This window comes from Marmota marmota, unplaced genomic scaffold (genome assembly GCF_001458135.2).
Source record: "Marmota marmota marmota unplaced genomic scaffold, marMar, whole genome shotgun sequence".
In the NCBI taxonomy this organism is placed as follows: domain Eukaryota; kingdom Metazoa; phylum Chordata; class Mammalia; order Rodentia; family Sciuridae; genus Marmota; species Marmota marmota.
In genome coordinates, this window is record NW_026000019.1 from 29,331,365 (window position 1) to 29,339,050 (window position 7,686).

Genomic DNA, 7,686 nt, shown 5'->3' on the forward strand with positions numbered 1-7,686 from the left:
GGGGGGGGGGGGTGAACCAGCTATGGGATCCACTCTTCTTCTGATGAGAAGGAAACCAGTTTTTCTGATTACCAAGGTCGTCAATACCTACGTTTTTGCTAGTGCTCCTTGAATTTTTTTACTCCTATTTGGCATGCATGGATTTCTATTCTGTGCTTTTTCCTTTCTGAAAAGGAAAGGAAAGTAGTTTGTTGTGGTAGTCAATAGTTTTTTGATGAGGTTCAAAATGCTTCATCGTTTTTGTGGCAGTAAATATCTCAAATCATGCTTTTAGGACAAGAGCAGGTCAGAAGAGTTGAGGCTGTCAGGTGGGAAAGGTTGATGGTTCTAGTTTATAGAGGGGCCTTCAAAAGGCTGTTGAGGAGATGGATAGAGGAGAAGCAGAGCATTTTTTAAAAGCAGTATGTAGATGACTAATGGGAAAGTTTAAGTTCTGTCATGGCTTTCGATATAAAACACTCATTTCCATGTTCCAAAAACCTTAAATAAAATTTATGTTACTAGTTGTCTTGTTCTATTTGGGCTGCTGTAAACAAAATACTGTAGGCTGAGTGGCTTATGAAGAACAGAAATTTGTTCCTCCTGGTCCTAGAGGTTAGGACGTCCAAGGTCAAGGCAGATTCCGTGTTTAGTGTGTTCTCACTTCCTGGCTCGTAGATGGTACGTTCTTGCTCTATCTTCAGGTAGCAGAAGTGGGAACAACTCTTAACTCTCTCTTTTATAGGAGCCCTGGTCCCATTAGGGATCCCAATTGGGAATGAGTCATGAATTACTGTTCTGCTCAGCTTTATGAGGGTACACTTTGTTGTTTTCCAAAATGATTCTGTATATTTTTATTACTGCAAATACCAGAGATTTTGCCTTCCCCAAAGCTCCTGTCTCCAAACACCACCACTTTGGGGGTTAGGGTTTCCGTATTTGAATTCAGGAGGGCATCAACATTCAGACCACAGCATTAGTTGAGGCCAACCCTGGTGATGCTACTTGACTCAGGGGGAGTCGGAGCAGATACTAACCAAGGGGCCCCATACACATTAGCTTTACATTTTTTTTTCAATTGTGAAATAAATTATAAAGACCCAGGGGTTTATGCAATGCATATGAACAGTTTAAAAAATGTAATTACAACCACAAAAATGAGCACTCTGGGTCCTACAACCAGCTTAAAATGAGAACATTTTCCATTCCTTTGAAGACTCTTGAGTGAAGCTCCTCAATGGCACATGCTTCTCAGTCCCCAGGGTTAACCAGTAGCTTTCTTCATGAGTTTTATCTTACACACACACACACACACACACACACACACATATATATATCCCCCAAATAATATGACACTTCATTTTGCTTTTTATTTTATCTTTTGTGGTACTGGGGATAGAACTCAGGGGTGCTCTACCACTGAAATACACCCCCATCCCCTTTTTTGGTTTATTTTGAGATAGGGTCTCACGAAGTTATCCAGGCTGGCCTATGAAACTTGTGAACCTCCTGCCTCAACTTCTCAAATAGCTGGGATTACAGGCATGCACCACCATGCCCAGCTAATTTTGCTTGTTTTTTTTAACTTTAAATAAAGGAAGATATAGTCTTGCATGAGTTGTTTCTGCTCCCTTCACCATTACATTTTTAAGACTTATGCGTGTTCTTAGGTGCACCGCGGTTTATGTTCATTGCTGTATAGTGATCCAAGGTAGGAGATTACCACAATTTATTAATGCATTCTGCCTTTGATCAACCAGTGGTTTGTTTTCAGGAATTTTTTTTTTCTATTATGAACAATGCTGCTGGAATACATTTGTATCTCCTAGAGCAAATAATTTCAGGTTATATACCTGGGAATAGGATTGCTGAGTCATAGATTATATTTCTGTTCTGCTTCACCAGGTATGTTTTATTGCTTTCCGAAGTGATTCTGCCAATTTTGGGTTTTATTTTCATTACTGATAATGCCAGAGACTTCACAGACGGGAGCTGTTCCCCAGCAGCTCCTGCAGAGAGAGACAGTGAAATTTTAGAAGTGCATTTTCCTTTTTGTGTTTTGTTTTGGTTTTCCTTCTTCCCTGACTCTCATTTTCAGATAGGAAATATTTCTTGTCACATGAATGTGTTCAGAAAGCTTCAAGGAAACTGATAATGTCAAAAGAACAGAAAATTCAAAGTTAGAGGCAGAAAAGAAGGGTTTATTCCCTGGCACCCATTATTTTTTTTTTAATTGTGAGGGTCTGGAATACCCATCAAGGAATGGAGGGGAAGGGGTTCACTTGCAAAATTCTTAGCCTCAGAGTTGAAATGCTTTTTTGTGGTCAGGGATTCCCATAGTCACAGTAGGACTGACTGTGAGAACTGCATGTTTTCTACTCTTTTGTTCAAAAGGATGCGGAAAGAAGGATGTAATTCTGCCTGAAAATCTGGTGTCTTGACAATCAGGTTGGTCTTGCCTTTCTGTTTGCCAAAACAAGGGATCTGGAACCTCTACTCCTTTCTGTCTCTCCTCTTTCCCTCTAGAGGGTCAGCCATGGTCCATTCCCATTAGAGAATGAGTCTCTAATGCGCTCACAAGACCCCTGGAAAAGTAGATCTTGTTCCAACATTAGAAACAAACCAACTGAGGTTCAGAGAGGTTCAGAGCAACACAGCTTCTGGGTTACAGATTTGAGACCAAAGCCTTGTCTGTCTGATTCCATCTTTGTCTCCCCTGTGGATCGCTCCCTGACCCTTCCGTTCTTTGTATTGTGGTATATAACCATGTGATCTTGAACAAGGGTTTTATTCTGTCTGAGCTTTTGGAAGATAACAATTTCCATATTTTTTCCCACTTTTCCTTTTTATTCTTTTTTTTACTGGTGCATTATAGTGACACATCATCATGGAATTCATTATGCCATATTAATACATGTACATAACAGTTTGATCCATCTCATTCCCCATTACCTTCCAGTTCACATAGTTTTAGTAAATATTTATTAAACAATAAAAATCACTGTATGGATTTCTTAAGTCCTAGTAGGAACAACGCTGTGAGCCTACAGAGGTCTTTCCCCTTGATGCTCTTATTGTTTTGCTATTTGTCTCCTCAATCTATCTCTTAGCCCCTGGTTAAGTCTGACTGTTATTGTTCTGTACCCAGTATGTGTCTGCAATTAGGTGGGTCTTGGCCATAAAACTTGCTCCAGTATATTGTTTATCTGTTACTTTGCTTTCACCTGTTTGGCTGGCAGACGGCATATTTCCTCTCATAATGGTCAGAATTTTTAGTGGAGGCTTTCGCCGTGCACGCTGTTACCGCATGCTATGGCTCTGATATTTGTCCCCGAGATGCAGTCAGGCTTGGCGGCACAACCAGCATGCCAATACCCTGTTTCCCCCAGGGAGGCTGCTATCACTGCCTCCCAGGCTGTTTACCTCTCCAGTCACACTTCACTCTGCTAACAGGGGATTCAGAAGCAGAGGGAAGGTATTGTTCCGATGTGGGAAAACAGTGAAACCAGTGTCTAACTTGGGGTGGCTTGGGAGGATCCATCGCCACCACCAAAGATGCATCCAGAAGATCAATTTTTCAGACCTTTGTCCTGCATGACCTCTTGTTATTTCACATGCCGTGGGTACCTTACCTGATTCCATTTTCCCCTGCACTGAGGAGACAGGTGTGCTGACTCTCAGTAGAGCACTGATACCCAGAGAATGGAAAGGCCATGGTCTGAGGAATTCTTTGTGGACCCCAATACTTTACTCTCAAATAGCAACTAGAACAAAAGGACATGCCTAACTTTTTGGTGGTGTCATGCCAGATGAAGAAACATGTTAGGGCCTTGGGCTCCAGTTTTTTCTTCTTCTTCTTTTTTTTGTTTAATTGGTTGCACTCCTGTTAGTAAACTGGACAGAAATTTTCAAGAATAATAAAGATTACTGAGGATGGCCATAAGAGACCAGAGGTAAGGGTCACAGTCTAGAAGAGGGGCTGGCAGACTTTTTCCATAAAGGTCCTACAAGATTGCTGGGCCCTCCGTCTCTGCAGACTATTATTCTTTGTTTGATTTGCAATCCTTTAAAAATGCAAAAAAAAAAAAAAAAACCATTCTCAGCTCAGATCCTTGCAGAACTAGGCCACAGGCTAGATTTGGCTTATAGTTTCCAGTTCCATAATCTCATCCTTGATTTTACAGCAACAAAATATCATAGGAAAAAAAAAAAACCCTTAATATGGTAAGTTTTGAGAGGAAGCAATGAGCAAGCATGAATAATTAGGAAAGAATTTCTGGAGGACAAAATGAGCTAAGAAAAGGAGAGGAAGGACAGAGACTATGAGATAGTTGTTGGGAGAAACTGGGGACAGGAAAAAGAGGCAGATATGATATGGGCCGAGAGCTGCACAGTATCTTGAACAAAGAGAAATCTGGGAAAATGAAGCAAACAAGTTAGCTTTCCTCCTAAGCAGAGCTAGTGATAAGTCCTCCCCAGCCCTGCCGTGGAGCAGAGCAGATTCATATGGGATTTGAGAGGCAATTTATTCCCGTCTTTGGACTCATAAGGACAGTCCCCTTTAAGCCCACATGGCAGGTGGTAGACCTTCCCTTGCCTTGTTTCACCTTTCAGTGCTGTGGCTTAGGGCTTGTTCCATCTGTTTCCATCATTGAAAATAAAAGGGAGGGCAAGGGCCAAAGCTACCTGGTTGCAGGTTGGCAATTGTGGGTGGCAAGGACAGTAGCCACAGCTGTGGGACACTTCCTGTGAGCTGGGAAGTATATGCAATAAGATGAGCCGTGCAACTTCAATTAACATGCCATCTTTTCTCCCACAGATAACCGACCTTCACAAAACAGGCAAGACGAAAATCTGAACATGGACTGGGAGGTACTAGACCTCAAAAGGAAAAGAAGGAAAAGAATCTCAAACATGAAACCAGGTTAGAGAACAGATAAATAGGCTGCTTTTTAACTGGAAGATATTTGGAAAACAGAGACTTCTAAATTTCTTCACCCCGCAAGTCCCAAGTTCTCAATTCTGTGACTATTTCAAGGAAATTATCACAGGTGCATTAAAATAATTGGGAATTAGAATCTCGAGTTCACTGTAAAATTTATAATCATTACTATTATCCTAAATATGATGGCTAACATGATTGTATAATTTATTATCATTAATATTATCATACATAGTTTCACTAATCTTTCATCTATTTTCTCAAAGGAGAAGAACTCTAAAATTGTAAATATTTATTTCAAAGTTATCATAAGTGGTATGTTTGTTGCTCAATTTAAGTTTCTTTTCTTTTTTTTTTTTTTTTTTTGGTACTGGGGATTGAACTCAAGGGCATTGGAGCACTGAGCCACACCTCCAGCCCTATTTTTTTTTTTTTTTTCATTTAGAGACAAGGTCTCACTGAGTTGCTTAGCACCTCGCTTTGGTTGAGGCTGGTTTTGAACTTGTGATCCTCCTGCCTCAACCTCCTGAGCCCCTGGGGCACCACCATGCCTGGCTCAATTTAAGTTTTTTAGGTATTCCATAAACGGGGCAATGTAACATATGGGTTAAAAAATACTAGATATCCCAAGAAGGGCCCCATTCCCCTCCGAATTAGGAGAGAACACTGGATTAGGAGTCAGTGTATCTTGGCTGTGTTCTCTAGCCTCTTCCTTACTAGCCTTGGGCTTTTGGGAAAGTAATTTAGCTCCTCAAGTCTCAGTTTCCTCATGAGGAAAACAGATGGTCCACTATCCCTGTTTCGTAATGGTGTTTTTATCTGTAAGTGAATATTAAGGGGCTTTGTAAACTATAAATCACTGTGATAACGACAGAGGCTTTATTTGTGTTAGCATTTCCTTGGTGGGTTTACCTCACCTGTTCATGGCAGGTAGCTAGCTCTTTGCTGTGATCTGAGGAGTGCCCGAAGGATCAGCCGCCTGTCAGATTTCTTCTAAATTGGACTGTGATTAAATGACTAACCCATTGGTGTGGCGTCCAGAGTTTTAACGGTCCTCAGGTAATTAAATAAGGAACACAAACATACAGATGTTATTGAAGACACGGCTCAACTCAGCTGTGGACATCCTAACTCTTTACCAGCTGGATTCCTAGGAATGTCCTGAGCAAATGGGTCAAAATTGCCACCAAATACAGGGCTTGAGGAGCCTGGGGTGACCATGAGAACATGTGAGGGGAGCAAGCCATAAGAAAGAGTCATTCTGTGAATGACTTCACCGTTTTGACTTAGGCTGGTCTGTTCTGAACGGATCCAAGGGATGGCAGCCTGTGCATCTTGACCTTTGAATTCCTTCCCAATGCCATTTTTTTCCCCCTAAAGCAAGTGGCTCTCAGGATAGTATCCTGACTAATTCTCTTAGAGTTCTTGTGCATAGACAGCTAACTTTATACAACAAGTCGTGTTTCCCTTTGAAGAAACAACAACCACTTGTTCCGGCCTCCCCAGTTTGTAGTTGGGACCTGACACCTGGCAGAGTGGATGTGACGGGTCTCTTAAGGGCCCCAGTGGTTACAAAGCAAAATGTACAATGTGCTTTCTCCACTTTGTTTTTCTTTTGTTGACTGTCTGGATATTGATGCCAAGGCTAATGCTGGCAATCGAATCTTGAAGACAGAACGGCCATCTGAGTGGAAGGAAATTGCATTTGAGTCACTGCTTGGAGTGAAGCCACCAGACCAGGAATGGTTACATCTGACTGGTATGTGAACAAAATTTTATTTTTTGTTTTAGTGTTTTGCCACTGGGATTTTTGAGTTTTCTGGAACAGCAGGAGTGTCACTTGGGTTAATACAGTGACTGATGTTTGCAGATTTTCTTCTGGCTGTTTTCTGTTCCCTACTAACTCGGGTCTGCTTAGCCTTTTTTCTTGAGGTGTCACCCTCATCCTTTATCCTCTCTCCCCACGTTCTTTTTATTCTCTTTCAGATCGCATCTTCAAATGAATAATAAAAATCAACAAAAAGCAAAGAAAATAGAGGGATGATGACAATTTTATTATCATTTTTTTCCTTCTTCATTTGACTGCATGGTAGTAGCTCAAGAGCCTGGCAGAAGTCCAGGACAGATGTTTGAAGGTCCTTGGCTGAAACTTGTGTGCTGGATATAAAAAAGGTTTAAACACTAAAGACAGTAAGTTTTAATGGCATGAGTTTTAAATTGAGAGCCAAGAGGAGAGGTTTCTCAATACTTCACTTCCATGAAATTAGTTTCGTTTTCATTTGTTACTCTCCAGTTGGCAGAATGCCCTTGAAATGTGGACTTTGTTAACAGAGCACCCTGCAGTCATTACCTGGTTGAAGAAAATTGGCAGAGGGAGCTGAGAGAGTTGTTTCTACCTCAGTCCAAGCTGTGGGGCTGGAACCCAGATTGAGATGCTGGGATAGGAGGGAAAATAGAGCCCTAGAGTTGAAGGAGAGGTAAAGTAAGTTAAATTTCCAAAATAAGTAAGCAAGCAAAAACCTAGAAAACAGCAATAAAAGTAGTAGGTGCTTACAAAAGTATACTGAATGGATATCTGAGATCTCATAATTTTCCCATTTCTAGAGATTGTGTGCACAGGTACACTGACAAGATGGTCCATTGAGCTTGTACAGTGGCCACCGTGTGTTATTGGAGAAGTGGTATTGGGAAAGACTATGGCTTCTTAACGACAAAATTGCTCCACACTCATTTAGGTTAAGTGACCCAACTGGCTTGAGGACTCC

At 41.3% G+C, this 7,686-nt stretch overlaps 1 long non-coding RNA gene across 1 annotated transcript in view; it reads left to right on the forward strand.

Moving 5' to 3' along the window:
• LOC125618733 overlaps positions 1–7,448 on the forward strand; it is a 23,123-nt gene extending 15,675 nt beyond the window's left edge. Inside the window, exons 2-4 of the long non-coding RNA XR_007350143.1 lie at positions 4,799–4,903; positions 6,566–6,680; positions 6,908–7,448. This is a non-coding gene — a long non-coding RNA (uncharacterized LOC125618733). The remainder of the gene's footprint in view (positions 1–4,798; positions 4,904–6,565; positions 6,681–6,907) is intronic.
• Positions 7,449–7,686: the final 238 nt, after the last annotated feature.